Source organism: Carassius carassius, chromosome 1, assembly GCF_963082965.1.
Source record: "Carassius carassius chromosome 1, fCarCar2.1, whole genome shotgun sequence".
NCBI classification, from domain to species: Eukaryota; Metazoa; Chordata; class Actinopteri; order Cypriniformes; family Cyprinidae; genus Carassius; species Carassius carassius.
In genome coordinates, this window is record NC_081755.1 from 9540203 (window position 1) to 9554732 (window position 14530).

Genomic DNA, 14530 nt, shown 5'->3' on the forward strand with positions numbered 1-14530 from the left:
AAAGGATGGAAACAGCCAGATTTACTCATTGAAAAGGGCTTAGTGTGGTAGCGTTGCTTCTACTTCCGGAAGGTGGAAGGCGAAAAAAGGAATGGAAAGAAACTTTTCCACCGGTCGTAGCGAGCCGGAGAGCGTAGGCACACAGGGTAGCATGGCCGAGCGGTCCAAGGCGCTGGATTAAGGCTCCAGTCTCTTTGGGGGCGTGGGTTCGAATCCCACTGCTGCCAGTACATCTTTTTGAAAGACTGCTGTGGCTGCGCAAAGTGATGCTGCATGAACGTCCAAATTCAGCCGCTTTTACATTCCTTGCTTTTTAGCCAAGTCGGTGCTGAAAGCCTGTCACGGCCTCTGCTCCTTTCTTACAGATGCACCGTGTTGAAGCAGGGACACCAATAGTTTACAATCACAGTGAAGTTACGTCAAAACAGGGAAATCACTTGAATAAAATAACAGTGGAAAGCAATTAGTAGGCAAAAGGATGGAAACAGCCAGATTTACTCATTGAAAAGGGCTTAGTGTGGTAGCGTTGCTTCTACTTCCGGAAGGTGGAAGGCGAAAAAAGGAATGGAAAGAAACTTTTCCACCGGTCGTAGCGAGCCGGAGAGCGTAGGTACACAGGGTAGTGTGGCCGAGCGGTCCAAGGCGCTGGATTAAGGCTCCAGTCTCTTCGGGGGCGTGGGTTCGAATCCCACCGCTGCCAGTACATCTTTTGGAAGACTGCTGTGGCTGCGCAAAGTGATGCTGCATGAACGTCCAAATTCAGCCGCTTTTACATTCCTTGCTTTTTAGCCAAGTCGGTGCTGAAAGCCAGTCACGGCCTCTGCTCCTTTCTTACAGATGCACCGTGTTGAAGCAGGGACACCAATAGTTTACAATCACAGTGAAGTTACTTCAAAACAGGAAAATCACTTGAATAAAATAACAGTGGAAAGCAATTAGTAGGCAAAAGGATGGAAACAGCCATATTTACTCATTGAAAAGGGCTTAGTGTGGTAGCGTTGCTTCTACTTCCGGAAGGTGGAAGGCGAAAAAAGGAATGGAAAGAAACTTTTCCACCGGTCGTAGCGAGCCGGAGAGCGTAGGTACACAGGGTAGCGTGGACAAGCGGTCCAAGGTGCTGGATTAAGGCTCCAGTCTCTTTGGGGGCTTGGGTTCGAATCCCACCGCTGCCAGTACATCTTTTGGAAGACTGCTGTGGCTGCGCAAAATGATGCTGCTTGAACGTCCAAATTCAGCCGCTTTTACATTCCTTGCTTTTTAGCCAAGTCGGTGCTGAAAGCCTGTCACGGCCTCTGCTCCTTTCAACAGATGCACCGTGTTGAAGCAGGGACACCAATAGTTTACAATCACAGTGAAGTTACTTCAAAACAGGGAAATCACTTGAATAAAATAACAGTGGAAAGCAATTAGTAGGCAAAACGATGGAAACAGCCACATTTACTCATTGAAAAGGGCTTAGTGTGGTAGCGTTGCTTCTACTTCCGGAAGGTGGAAGGCGAAAAAAGGAATGGAAAGAAACTTTTCCACCGGTCGTAGCGAGCCGAAGAGCACAAGCACACAGGGTAGCATGGCCGAGCGGTCCAAGGCGATGGATTAAGGCTCCAGTCTCTTCGTGGGCGGGGGTTCGAATCCCACCACTGCCAGTACATCTTTTTGGAAGACTGCTGTGGCTGCGCAAAGTGATGCTGCATGAACGTCCAAATTCAGCCGCTTTTACATTCCTTGCTTTTTAGCCAAGTTGGTGCTGAAAGCCTGTCACGGCCTCTGCTCCTTTCTTACAGATGCACCGTGTTGAAGCAGGGACACCAATAGTTTACAATCACAGTGAAGTTACTTCAAAACAGGAAAATCACTTGAATAAAATAAAATAACATTGGAAAGCATTTAGTAGGCAAAAGGATGGAAACAGCCAGATTTACTCATTGAAAAGGGCTTAGTGTGGTAGCGTTGCTTCTACTTCCGGAAGGTGGAAGGCGAAAAAAGGAATGGAAAGAAACTTTTCCACCGGTCGTAGCGAGCCGGAGAACGTAGGCATACAGGGTAGCATGGCCGAGCGGTCCAAGGCGCTGGATTAAGGCTCCAGTCTCTTCGGGGGCGTGGGTTCGAATCCCACTGCTGCCAGTACATCTTTTTGGAAGACTGCTGTGGCTGCGCAAAGTGATGCTGCATGAACGTCCAAATTCAGCCGCTTTTACATTCCTTGCTTTTTAGCCAAGTCGGTGCTGAAAGCCTGTCACGGCCTCTGCTCCTTTCTTACAGATGCACCGTGTTGAAGCAGGGACACCAATAGTTTACAATCACAGTGAAGTTACTTCAAAACAGGAAAATCACTTGAATAAAATAACAGTGGAAAGCAATTAGTAGGCAAAAGGATGGAAACAGCCAGATTTACTCATTGAAAAGGGCTTAGTGTGGTAGCGTTGCTTCTACTTCCGGAAGGTGGAAGGCGAAAAAAGGAATGGAAAGAAACTTTTCCACCGGCCGTAGCGAGCAGGAGAGCGTAGGCACACAGGGTAGCAAGGCCGAGCGGTCCAAGGCACTGGATTAAGGCTCCAGTCTCTTCGGGGGCGTGGGTTCGAATCCCACCGCTGCCAGTACATCCTTTTGGAAGACTGCTGTGGCTGTGCAAAGTGATGCTGCATGAACGTCCAAATTCAGCCGCTTTTACATTCCTTGCTTTTTAGCCAAGTCGGTGCTGAAAGCCTGTCACGGCCTCTGCTCCTTTCTTACAGATGCACCGTGTTGAAGCAGGGACACCAATAGTTTACAATCACAGTGAAGTTACTTCAAAACAGGAAAATCACTTGAATAAAATAAAATAAAATTGGAAAGCATTTAGTAGGCAAAAGGATGGAAACAGCCAGTTTTACACTGCAAAGGGCTTAGTGTGGTAGCGTTGCCTCTATTTCCGGAAGGTGGAAGGCGAAAAAAGGAATGGAAAGAAACTTTTCCACCGGTCGTAGCGAGCCGGATAGCGCAGGCACAAGGGGTAGCGTGGCCGAGCTGTCCAAGGCACTAGATTAAGGCTCCAGTCTCTTCGGGGGCCTGGGTTCGAATCCCACCGCTGCCAGTACATCTTTTGGAAGACTGCTGTCGCTGCGCAAAGTGATGCTGCATAAACGTCCAAATTCAGCCGCTTTTACATTCCTTGCTTTTTTGCCAGGTCGGTGCTGAAAGCTTGTCACGGCCTCTGCTCCTTTCTTACAGATGCACCGTGTTGAAGCAGGGACATCAATAGTTTACAATCACAGTGAAGTTACTTCAAAACAGGAAAATCACTTGAATAAAATAACAGTGGAAAGCAATTAGTAGGCAAAAGGATGGAAACAGCCAGATTTACTCATTGAAAAGGGCTTAGTGTGGTAGCGTTGCTTCTACTTCCGGAAGGTGGAAGGCGAAAAAAGGAATGGAAAGAAACTTTTCCACCGGTCGTAGCCAGCCGGAGAGCGTAGGCATACAGGGTAGCATGGCCGAGCGGTCCAAGGCGCTGGATTAAGGCTCCAGTCTCTTCGGGGGCGTGGGTTCGAATCCCACTGCTGCCAGTACATCTTTTTGGAAGACTGCTGTGGCTGCGCAAAGTGATGCTGCATGAACGTCCAAATTCAGCCGCTTTTACATTCCTTGCTTTTTAGCCAAGTCGGTGCTGAAAGCCTGTCACGGCCTCTGCTCCTTTCTTACAGATGCACCGTGTTGAAGCAGGGACACCAATAGTTTACAATCACAGTGAAGTTACTTCAAAACAGGAAAATCACTTGAATAAAAAAAAATGAAATTGGAAAGCATTTAGTAGGCAAAAGGATGGAAACAGCCAGTTTTACACTGCAAAGGGCTTAGTGTGGTAGCGTTGCCTCTATTTCCGGAAGGTGGAAGGCGAAAAAAGGAATGGAAAGAAACTTTTCCACCGGTCGTAGCGAGCCGGATAGCGCAGGCACAAGGGGTAGCGTGGCCGAGCTGTCCAAGGCGCTAGATTAAGGCTCCAGTCTCTTCGGGGGCCTGGGTTCGAATCCCACCGCTGCCAGTACATCTTTTGGAAGACTGCTGTGGCTGCGCAAAGTGATGCTGCATAAACGTCCAAATTCAGCCGCTTTTACATTCCTTGCTTTTTTGCCAGGTCGGTGCTGAAAGCTTGTCACGGCCTCTGCTCCTTTCTTACAGATGCACCGTGTTGAAGCAGGGACATCAATAGTTTACAATCACAGTGAAGTTACTTCAAAACAGGAAAATCACTTGAATAAAATAACAGTGGAAAGCAATTAGTAGGCAAAAGGATGGAAACAGCCAGATTTACTCATTGAAAAGGGCTTAGTGTGGTAGCGTTGCTTCTACTTCCGGAAGGTGGAAGGCGAAAAAAGGAATGGAAAGAAACTTTTCCACCGGTCGTAGCGAGCCGGAGAGCGTAGGTACACAGGGTAGCTTGGCAGAGCGGTCCAAGGCGCTGGATTAAGGCTCAAGTCTCTTCGGGGGCGTGGGTTCGAATCCCACCACTGCCAGTACATCTTTTGGAAGACTGCTGTGGCTGCGCAAAGTGATGCTGCATGAACGTCCAAATTCAGCCGCTTTTACATTCCTTGCTTTTTAGCCAAGTCGGTGCTGAAAGCCTGTCACGGCCTCTGCTCCTTTCTTACAGATGCACCGTGTTGAAGCAGGGACACCAATAGTTTACAATCACAATGAAGTTACTTCAAAACAGGAAAATCACTTGAATAAAATAACAGTGGAGAGCAATTAGTAGGCAAAAGGATGGAAACAGCCAGATTTACTCATTGAAAAGGGCGTAGTGTTGTAGCGTTGCTTCTACTTCCGGAAGGTGGAAGGCGAAAAAAGGAATGGAAAGAAACTTTTCCACCGGTCGTAGCGAGCCGGAGAGCGTAGGCACACAGGGTAGCAAGGCTGAGCGGTCCAAGGCGCTGGATTAAGGCTCCAGTCTCTTCGGGGGCGTGGGTTTGAATCCCACCGCTGCCAGTACATCTTTTGGAAGACTGCTGTGGCTGCGCAAAGTGATGCTGTATGAACGTCCAAATTCAGCCGCTTTTACATTCCTTGATTTTTTGCCAAGTCGGTGCTGAAAGCCTGTCACGGCCTCTGCTCCTTTCTTACAGATGCACCGTGTTGAAGCAGGGACACCAATAGTTTACAATCACAGTGAAGTTACTTCAAAACAGGAAAATCACTTGAATAAAATAAAATAACATTGGAAAGCAATTAGTAGGCAAAAGGATGGAAACAGCCAGATTTACTCATTGAAAAGGGCTTAGTGTGGTAGCGTTGCTTCTACTTCCGGAAGGTGGAAGGCGAAAAAAGGAATGGAAAGAGACTTTTCCACCGATCGCAGCGAGTCGGAGAGCGTAGGTACACAGGGTAGCATGGCCGAGCGGTCCAAGATGCTGGATTAAGGCTCCAGTCTCTTCTGGGGCGTGGGTTCGAATCCCACTGCTGCCAGTACATATTTGGAAGACTGCTGTGGCTGCGCAAAGTGATGCTGCATGAACGTCCAAATTCAGCCGCTTTTACATTCCTTGCTTTTTAGCCAAGTCGGTGCTGAAAGCCTGTCACGGCCTCTGCTCCTTTCTTACAGATGCACCGTGTTGAAGCAGGGACACCAATAGTTTACAATCACAGTGAAGTTACTTAAAAACAGGAAAATCACTTGAATAAAATAAAATAACATTGGAAAGCATTTAGTAGGCAAAAGGATGGAAACAGCCAGATTTACTCATTGAAAAGGGCTTAGTGTGGTAGCGTTGCTTCTACTTCCGGAAGGTGGAAGGCGAAAAAAGGAATGGAAAGAAACTTTTCCACCGGTCGTAGCAAGCCGGAGAGAGTAGCCACACAGGGTAGCATGGCCGAGCGGTCCAAGGTGCTGGATTAAGGCTCCAGTCTCTTCGGGGGCGTAGGTTCGAATCCCACCGCTGCGCAAAGTGATGCTGCATGAATGTCCAAATTCAGCCGCTTTTACATTCCTTGCTTTCTAGCCAAGTCGGTGCTGAAAGCCTGTCACAGCCTCTGCTCCTTTCTTACAGATGCACCGTGTTGAAGCAGGGACACCAATAGTTTACAATCACAGTGAAGTTACTTCAAAACAGGAAAATCACTTGAATAAAATAAAATAACATTGGAAAGCATTTAGTAGGCAAAAGGATGGAAACAGCCAGATTTACTCATTGAAAAGGGCTTAGTGTGGTAGCGTTGCTTCTACTTCCGGAAGGTGGAAGGCGAAAAAAGGAATGGAAAGAAACTTTTCCACCGGTCGTAGCGAGCCGGAGAGCGTAGGCACACAGGGTAGCATGGCCGAGCGGTCCAAGGCGCTGGATTAAGGCTCCAGTCTCTTTTGGGGCGTGGGTTCGAATCCCACTGCTGCCAGTACATCTTTTTGAAAGACTGCTGTGGCTGCGCAAAGTGATGCTGCATGAACGTCCAAATTCAGCCGCTTTTACATTCCTTGCTTTTTAGCCAAGTCGGTGCTGAAAGCCTGTCACGGCCTCTGCTCCTTTCTTACAGATGCACCGTGTTGAAGCAGGGACACCAATAGTTTACAATCACAGTGAAGTTACTTCAAAACAGGGAAATCACTTGAATAAAATAACAGTGGAAAGCAATTAGTAGGCAAAAGGATGGAAACAGCCAGATTTACTCATTGAAAAGGGCTTAGTGTGGTAGCGTTGCTTCTACTTCCGGAAGGTGGAAGGCGAAAAAAGGAATGGAAAGAAACTTTTCCACCGGTCGTAGCGAGCGTAGGCACACAGGGTAGCAAGGCCAAGCGGTCCAAGGCTCCAGTCTCTTCGGGGGTGTGGGTTCGAATCCCACGGCTGCCAGTACATCTTTTGGAAGACTGCTGTGGCTGCGCAAAGTGATGCTGCATGAACGTCCAAATTCAGCCGCTTTTACATTCCTTGCTTTTTTGCCAAGTCGGTGCTGAAAGCCTATCACGGCCTCTGCTCCTTTCTTACAGATGCACCGTGTTGAAGCAGGGACATCAATAGTTTACAATCACATTTACATTTATTCATTTAGCTGACGCTTTTATCCAAAGCGACTTACAATTGCTATATATGTCAGAGGTCACATGCCTCTGGAGCAACTAGGGGTCTTGCTCAGGGACACACTGGCGGTTCACAGTGGATTCGAACCCGGGTCTCCCACACCACAGGCATGTGTCTTATCCACTGCGCTAACACCACCCCTCACAATCACAGTGAAGTTACTTCAAAACAGGAAAATCACTTGAATAAAATAACAGTGGAAAGCAACTAGTAGGCAAAAGGATGGAAACAGCCAGATTTACTCATTGAAAAGGGCTTAGTGTGGTAGCGTTGCCTCTATTTCAGGAAGGTGGAAGGCGAAAAAAGGAATGGAAAGAAACCTTTCCACCGGTCGTAGCGAGCCGGAGAGCGCAGGTACACAGGGTAGCGTGGCCGAGCGGTCCAAGGCGATGGATTAAGGCTCCAGTCTCTTCGGGGGTGTGGGTTCGAATCCCACCGCTGCCAGTACATCTTTTGGAAGACTGCTGTGGCTGCGCAAAGTGATGCTGCATGAACGTCCAAATTCAGCCGCTTTTACATTCCTTGCTTTTTAGCCAAGTCGGTGCTGAAAGCCTGTCACGGCCTCTGCTCCTTTCTTACAGATGCACCGTGTTGAAGCAGGGACACCAATAGTTTACAATCACAGTGAAGTTACTTCAAAACAGGAAAATCACTTGAATAAAATAACAGTGGAAAGCAATTAGTAAGCAAAAGGATGGAAACAGCCAGATTTACTCATTGAAAAGGGCTTAGTGTGGTAGCGTTGCTTTTACTTCCGGAAGGTGTAAGGCGAAAAAAGGAATGGAAAGAAACTTTTCCACCGGTCATAGCGAGCTGGAGAGCGTAGGCACACAGGGTAGCAAGGCCGAGCGGTCCAAGGCTCCAGTCTCTTCGGGGGCGTGGGTTCGAATCCCACGGCTGCCAGTACATCTTTTGGAAGACTGCTGTGGCTGCGCAAAGTGATGCTGCATGAACGTCCAAATTCAGCCGCTTTTACATTCCTTGCTTTTTAGCCAAGTCGGTGCAGAAAGCCTGTCACGGCCTCTGCTCCTTTCTTACAGATGCACCGTGTTGAAGCAGGGACACCAATAGTTTACAATTACAGTGAATTTACTTCAAAACAGGAAAATCAATTGAATAAAATAACAGTGGAAAGCAATTAGTAGGCAAAAGGATGGAAACAGCCAGATTTACTCATTGAAAAGGGCTTAGTGTGGTAGCGTTGCTTTTACTTCCAGGTGTAAGGCGAAAAAAGGAATGGAAATAAACTTTTCCACCGGTCGTAGCGAGCCGAAGAGCGTAGGCACACAGGGTAGCAAGGCCGAGCGGTCCAAGGCTCCAGTCTCTTCGGGGGCGTGGGTTCGAATCCCACAGCTGCCAGTACATCTTTTGGAAGACTGCTGTGGCTGCGCAAAGTGATGCTGCATGAACGTCCAAATTCAGCCGCTTTTACATTCCTTGCTTTTTTGCCAAGTCGGTGCTGAAAGCCTGTCACGGCCTCTGCTCCTTTCTTACAGATGCACCGTGTTGAAGCAGGGACACCAATAGTTTACAATCACAGTGAAGTTACTTCAAAACAGGAAAATCACTTGAATAAAATAAAATAAAATTGGAAAGCATTTAGTAGGCAAAAGGATGGAAACAGCCAGTTTTACACTGCAAAGGGCTTAGAGAGCGAGCCGGAGAGCGTAGGTACACAGGGTAGCGTGTCCGAGCGGTACAAGGCGCTGCATTAAGGCTCCAGTCTCTTCAGGGGCGTGGGTTCGAATCCCACCGCTGCCAGTACATCTTTTGGAAGACTGCTGTGGCTGCGCAAAGTGATGCTGCATGAACGTCCAAATTCAGCCGCTTTTACATTCCTTGCTTTTTAGCCAAGTCGGTGCTGAAAGCCTGTCACGTCCTCTGCTCCTTTCTTACAGATGCACCGTGTTGAAGCAGGGACACCAATAGTTTACAATCACAGTGAAGTTACTTCAAAACAGGGAAATCACTTGAATAAAATAACAGTGGAAAGCAATTAGTAGGCAAAAGGATGGAAACAGCCAGATTTACTCATTGAAAAGGGCTTAGTGTGGTAGCGTTGCCTCTATTTCAGGAAGGTGGAAGGCGAAAAAAGGAATGGAAAGAAACCTTTCCACCGGTCGTAGCGAGCCGGAGAGCGCAGGCACAAGGGGTAGCGTGGCCGAGCGGTCCAAGGCGCTAGATTAAGGCTCCAGTCTCTTCGGGGGTGTGGGTTCGAATCCCACCGCTGCCAGTACATCTTTTGGAAGACTGCTGTGGCTGCGCAAAGTGATGCTGCATGAACGTCCAAATTCAGCCGCTTTTACATTCCTTGCTTTTTAGCCAAGTCGGTGCTGAAAGCCTGTCACGGCCTCTGCTCCTTTCTTACAGATGCACCGTGTTGAAGCAGGGACACCAATAGTTTACAATCACAGTGAAGTTACTTCAAAACAGGAAAATCACTTGAATAAAATAAAATAAAATTGGAAAGCATTTAGTAGGCAAAAGGATGGAAACAGCCAGTTTTACACTGCGAAGGGCTTAGTGTGGTAGCGTTGCCTCTATTTCTGGAAGGTGGAAGGCGAAAAAAGGAATGGAAAGAAACCTTTCCACCGGTCGTAGCGAGCCGGAGAGCGCAGGCACAAGGGGTAGCGTGACCGAGCGGTCCAAGGCGCTAGATTAATGCTCCAGTCACTTCGGGGGTGTGGGTTCTAATCCCACCGCTGCCAGTACATCTTTTGGAAGACTGCTGTGGCTGCGCAAAGTGATGCTGCATGAACGTCCAAATTCAGCCGCTTTTACATTCCTTGCTTTTTTGCAAAGTCGGTGCTGAAAGCCTGTCATGGCCTCTGCTCCTTTCTTACAGATGCACCGTGTTGAAGCAGGGACACCAATAGTTTACAATCACAGTGAAGTTACTTCAAAACAGGAAAATCACTTGGATAAAATAACAGTGGAAAGCAATTAGTAGGCAAAAGGATGGAAACAGACAGATTTACTCATTGAAAAGGGCTTGGTGTGGTAGCGTTGCTTCTACTTCCGGATGGTGGAAGGCGAAAAAAGGAATGGAAAGAAACTTTTCCACCGGTCGTAGCGAGCCGGAGAGCGTAGGTACACAGGGTAGCGTGGCCGAGCGGTCCAAGGCGCTGCATTAAGGCTCCAGTCTCTTCAGGGGCGTGGGTTCGAATCCCACCGCTGCCAGGTCTTCTTTTGGAAGACTGCTGTGGCTGCGCAAAGGGATGCTGCATGAACGTCCAAATTCAGCCACTTTTACATTCCTTGCTTTTTAGCCAAGCCGGTGCTGAAAGCCTGTCACGGCCTCTGCTCCTTTCTTACAGATGCACCGTGTTGAAGCAGGGACACCAATAGTTTACAATCACAGTGAAGTTACTTCAAAACAGGAAAATCACTTGAATAAAATAATAGTGGAAAGCAATTAGTAGGCAAAAGGATGGAAACAGCCAGATTTACTCATTGAAAAGGGCTTAGTGTGGTAGCGTTGCTTCTACTTCCAGAAGGTGGAAGGCGAAAAAAGGAAAGGAAAGAAACTTTTCCACCGGTCGTAGCCAGCCGGGGAGCGTAGGCACACAGGTTAGCATGGCCGAGCGGTCCAAGGCGCTGGGTTAAGGCTCCAGTCTCTTCTGGGGCGTGGGTTCGAATCCCACTGCTGCCAGTACATCTTTTTGGAAGACTGCTGTGGCTGCGCAAAGTGATGCTGCATGAACGTCCAAATTCAGCCGCTTTTACATTCCTTGCTTTTTAGCCAAGTCGGTGCTGAAAGCCTGTCACGGCCCCTGCTCCTTTTTTACAGATGCACCGTGTTGAAGCAGGGACACCAATAGTTTACAATCACAGTGAAGTTACTTCAAAACAGGAAAATCACTTGAATAAAATAAAATAACTTTGGAAAGCATTTAGTAGGCAAAAGGATGGAAACAGCCAGTTTTACTCATTGAAAAGGGCTTAGTGCGGTAGCGTTGCCTCTATTTCCGGAAGGTGGAAGGCGAAAAAAGGAATGGAAAGAAACTTTTGCACCGGTCGTAGCGAGCCGGAGAGCGCAGGCACACGGGGTAGCGTGGCCGAGCGGTCCAAGGCTCTAGATTAAGGCTCCAGTCTCTTCGGGGGCGTGGGTTCAAATCCCACCGCTGTCAGTACATCTTTTGGAAGACTGCTGTGGCTGCGCAAAGTGATGCTTCATGAATATCCAAATTCAGCCGCTTTTACATTCCTTGCTTTTTTGCCAAGTCGGTGCTGAAAGCCTGTCACGGCCTCTGCTCCTTTCTTACAGATGCACCGTGTTGAAGCAGGGACACCAATAGTTTACAATCACAGTGAAGTTACTTCAAAACAGGAAAATCACTTGAATAAAATAACAGTGGAAAGCAATTAGTAGGCAAAAGGATGGAAACAGCCAGATTTACTCATTGAAAAGGGCTTAGTGTGGTAGCGTTGCTTCTACTTCCGGAAGGTGGAAGGCAAAAAAAGGAATGGAAAGAAACTTTTCCACCGGTCGTAGCGAGCCGGATAGCGTAGGTACACAGGGTAGCGTGGCCGAGCGGTCCAAGGCGCTGGATTAAGGCTCCAGTCTCTTCGGGGACGTGGGTTCGAATCCCACTGCTGCCAGAACATCTTTTGGAAGACTGCTGTGGCTGCGCAAAGTGATGCTGCATGAACGTCCAAATTCAGCCGCTTTTACATTCTTTGCTTTTTAGCCAAGTCGGTGCTGAAAGCCTGTAACGGCCTCTGCTCCTTTCTTACAGATGCACCGTTTTGAAGCAGGGACACCAATAGTTTACAATCACAGTGAAGTTACTTCAAAACAGGAAAATCACTTGAATAAAATAAAATAACATTGGAAAGCATTTAGTAGGCAAAAGGATGGAAACAGCCAGATTTACTCATTGAAAAGGGCTTAGTGTGGTAGCGTTGCTTCTACTTCCGGAAGGTGGAAGGCGAAAAAAAGGAATGGAAAGAAACTTTTCCACCGGTCGTAGCAAGCCAGAGAGCATAGGCACACAGGGTAGCATGGCCGAGCGGTCCAAGGCGCTGGATTAAGGCTCCAGTTTCTTCCGGGGCGTGGGTTCAAATCCCACTGCTGCCAGTACATCTTTTTGGAAGACTGCTGTGACTGCGCAAAGTGATGCTGCATGAACGTCTAAATTCAGCCGCTTTTACATTCCTTGCTTTTTAGCCAAGTCAGTGCTGAAAGCCTGTCACGGCCTCTGCTCCTTTCTTTCAGATGCACTGTGTTGAAGCAGGGACACCAATAATTTACAATCACCGTGAAGTTACTTCAAAACAGGAAAATCACTTGAATAAAATAAAATAACATTGGAAAGCATTTAGTAGGCAAAAGGATGGAAACAGCCAGATTTGAAAAGGGCTTAGTGTGGTAGCGTTGCTTCTACTTCCGGAAGTTGGAAGGCAAAAAAAGGAATGGAAAGAAACTTTTCCACCGGTATTAGCGAGCCGGAGAGCGTAGGCACACAGGGTAGCATGGCCGAGCGGTCCAAGGTGCTGGATTAAGGCTCCAGTCTCTTTGGGGGCATAGTTTCGAATCCCACTGCTGCCAGTACATCTTTTTGGAAGACTGCTGTGGCTGCGCAAAGTGATTCTGCATGAACGTCCAAATTCAGCCGCTTTTACATTCCTTGCTTTTTAGCCAAGTCGGTGCTGAAAGCCTGTCACGGCCTCTGCTCCTTTCTTACAGATGCACCGTGTTGAAGCAGGGACATCAATAGTTTACAATCACAGTGAAGTTACTTCAAAACAGGAAAATCACTTGAATAAAATAACATTGGAAAGCAATTAGTAGGCAAAAGGATGGAAACAGACAGTTTTACTCATTGAAAAGGGCTTAGTGTGGTAGAGTTGCCTCTATTACCGGAAGGTGGAAGGCGAAAAAAGGAATGGAAAGAAACCTTTCCACCGGTCGTAGCGAGCCGAAGAGCACAGGCACAAGGGGTAGCGTGGCCGAGCGGTCCAAGGCGCTAGATTAAGGCTCAAGTCTCTTCGTGAGCGTGGGTTCGAATCCCACCGCTGCCAGTACATCTTTTGGAAGACTGCTGTGGCTGCGCAAACTGATGCTGCATGAACGTCCAAATTCAGCCGCTTTTACATTCCTTGCTTTTTTGCCAAGTCGGTGCTGAAAGCCTGTCACGGCCGCTGCTCCTTTCTTACAGATGCACCGTGTTGAAGCAGGGACACCAATAGTTTACAATCACAGTGAAGTTACTTCAAAACAGGAAAATCACTTGGATAAAATAACAGTGGAAAGCAATTAGTAGGCAAAAGGATGGAAACAGCCAGATTTACTCATTGAAAAGGGCTTAGTGTGGTAGCGTTGCTTCTACTTCCGGAAGGTGGAAGGCGAAAAAAGGAATGGAAAGAAACTTTTCCACCGGTCGTAGCGAGCCGGTGAGCGTAGGTACACAGGGTAGCGTAGCCGAGCGGTCCAAGGCGCTGAATTAAGTCTCCAGTCTCTTTGGGGGCGTGGGTTCGAATCCCACCGCTGCCAGTACATCTTTTGGAAGACTGCTGTGGCTGCGCAAAGTGATGCTGCATGAACGTCCAAATTCAGCCGCTTTTACATTCCTTGCTTTTTAGCCAAGTCGGTGCTGAAAGCCTGTCACGGCCTCTGCTCCTTTCTTACAGATGCACCGTGTTGAAGCAGGGACACCAATAGTTTACAATCACAGTGAAGTTACTTCAAAACAGGAAAATCACTTGAATAAAATAAAATAACATTGGAAAGCATTTAGTAGGCAAAAGGATGGAAAGAGCCAGATTTGAAAAGGGCTTAGTGTGGTAGCGTTGCTTCTACTTCCGGAAGGTGGAAGGCAAAAAAAGGAATAGAAAGAAACTTTTCCACCGGTCGTAGCGAGCCGGAGAGCGTACGCATACAGGGTAGCATGGCTGAGTGGTCCAAGGCGCTGGATTAAGGCTCCAGTCTCTTCGAGGGCGTGGGTTCGAATCCCACTGCTGCCAGTACATCTTTTTGGAAGACTGCTGTGGCTGCGCAAAGTGATGCTGCATGAACGTCCAAATTCAGCCGCTTTTACATTCCTTGCTTTTTAGCCAAGTTGGTGCTGAAAGCCTGTCACAGCCTCTGCTCCTTTCTTACAGATGCACCGTGTTAAAGCAGGGACACCAATAGTTTACAATCACAGTGAAGTTACTTCAAAACAGGAAAATCACTTGAATAAAATAACAGTGGAAAGCAATTAGTAGGCAAAAGGATGGAAACAGCCAGATTTACTCATTGAAAAGGGCTTAGTGTGGTAGCGTTGCTTCTACTTCCGTAAGGTGGAAGGCGACAAAAGGAATGGAAAGAAACTTTTCCACCGGTCGTAGCGAGCCGGAGAGCGTAGGTACACAGGGTAGCGTGGCCGAGCGGTCCAAGGTGCTGGATTTAGGCTCCAGTCTCTTCGGGGGCGTGGGTTCGAATCCCACCGCTGTCAGTACATCTTTTGGAAGACTGCTGTGGCTGCGCAAAGTGATGCTGCATGAAC

General features: G+C 47.9%; 16 non-coding genes across 16 annotated transcripts; all 16 read left to right on the forward strand.

Moving 5' to 3' along the window:
* Window positions 1-145: 145 nt before the first annotated feature.
* On the forward strand, window positions 146-227 carry trnal-aag (transfer RNA leucine (anticodon AAG)). The gene has a single exon. It is a non-coding gene; the product is annotated as a tRNA-Leu (tRNA).
* A 391-nt stretch (window positions 228-618) lies between these two features.
* On the forward strand, window positions 619-700 carry trnal-aag (transfer RNA leucine (anticodon AAG)). The gene has a single exon. It is a non-coding gene; the product is annotated as a tRNA-Leu (tRNA).
* A 1339-nt stretch (window positions 701-2039) lies between these two features.
* trnal-aag (transfer RNA leucine (anticodon AAG)) lies at window positions 2040-2121 on the forward strand. Its single transcript has one exon. It is a non-coding gene; the product is annotated as a tRNA-Leu (tRNA).
* Window positions 2122-3460: 1339 nt separating this feature from the next.
* trnal-aag (transfer RNA leucine (anticodon AAG)) lies at window positions 3461-3542 on the forward strand. The gene has a single exon. It is a non-coding gene; the product is annotated as a tRNA-Leu (tRNA).
* A 1815-nt stretch (window positions 3543-5357) lies between these two features.
* trnal-aag (transfer RNA leucine (anticodon AAG)) lies at window positions 5358-5439 on the forward strand. The gene has a single exon. It is a non-coding gene; the product is annotated as a tRNA-Leu (tRNA).
* An 839-nt stretch (window positions 5440-6278) lies between these two features.
* trnal-aag (transfer RNA leucine (anticodon AAG)) lies at window positions 6279-6360 on the forward strand. The gene has a single exon. It is a non-coding gene; the product is annotated as a tRNA-Leu (tRNA).
* Window positions 6361-7402: 1042 nt separating this feature from the next.
* On the forward strand, window positions 7403-7484 carry trnal-aag (transfer RNA leucine (anticodon AAG)). The gene has a single exon. It is a non-coding gene; the product is annotated as a tRNA-Leu (tRNA).
* Window positions 7485-9191: 1707 nt separating this feature from the next.
* trnal-aag (transfer RNA leucine (anticodon AAG)) lies at window positions 9192-9273 on the forward strand. The gene has a single exon. It is a non-coding gene; the product is annotated as a tRNA-Leu (tRNA).
* An 865-nt stretch (window positions 9274-10138) lies between these two features.
* trnal-aag (transfer RNA leucine (anticodon AAG)) lies at window positions 10139-10220 on the forward strand. Its single transcript has one exon. It is a non-coding gene; the product is annotated as a tRNA-Leu (tRNA).
* Window positions 10221-11088: 868 nt separating this feature from the next.
* On the forward strand, window positions 11089-11170 carry trnal-aag (transfer RNA leucine (anticodon AAG)). The gene has a single exon. It is a non-coding gene; the product is annotated as a tRNA-Leu (tRNA).
* Window positions 11171-11560: 390 nt separating this feature from the next.
* On the forward strand, window positions 11561-11642 carry trnal-aag (transfer RNA leucine (anticodon AAG)). Its single transcript has one exon. It is a non-coding gene; the product is annotated as a tRNA-Leu (tRNA).
* A 396-nt stretch (window positions 11643-12038) lies between these two features.
* Window positions 12039-12120, forward strand: trnal-aag (transfer RNA leucine (anticodon AAG)). Its single transcript has one exon. It is a non-coding gene; the product is annotated as a tRNA-Leu (tRNA).
* Window positions 12121-12982: 862 nt separating this feature from the next.
* Window positions 12983-13064, forward strand: trnal-aag (transfer RNA leucine (anticodon AAG)). Its single transcript has one exon. It is a non-coding gene; the product is annotated as a tRNA-Leu (tRNA).
* Window positions 13065-13454: 390 nt separating this feature from the next.
* On the forward strand, window positions 13455-13536 carry trnal-aag (transfer RNA leucine (anticodon AAG)). The gene has a single exon. It is a non-coding gene; the product is annotated as a tRNA-Leu (tRNA).
* A 388-nt stretch (window positions 13537-13924) lies between these two features.
* trnal-aag (transfer RNA leucine (anticodon AAG)) lies at window positions 13925-14006 on the forward strand. The gene has a single exon. It is a non-coding gene; the product is annotated as a tRNA-Leu (tRNA).
* A 391-nt stretch (window positions 14007-14397) lies between these two features.
* On the forward strand, window positions 14398-14479 carry trnal-uag (transfer RNA leucine (anticodon UAG)). The gene has a single exon. It is a non-coding gene; the product is annotated as a tRNA-Leu (tRNA).
* The last annotated feature ends 51 nt before the right edge of the window (window positions 14480-14530 follow it).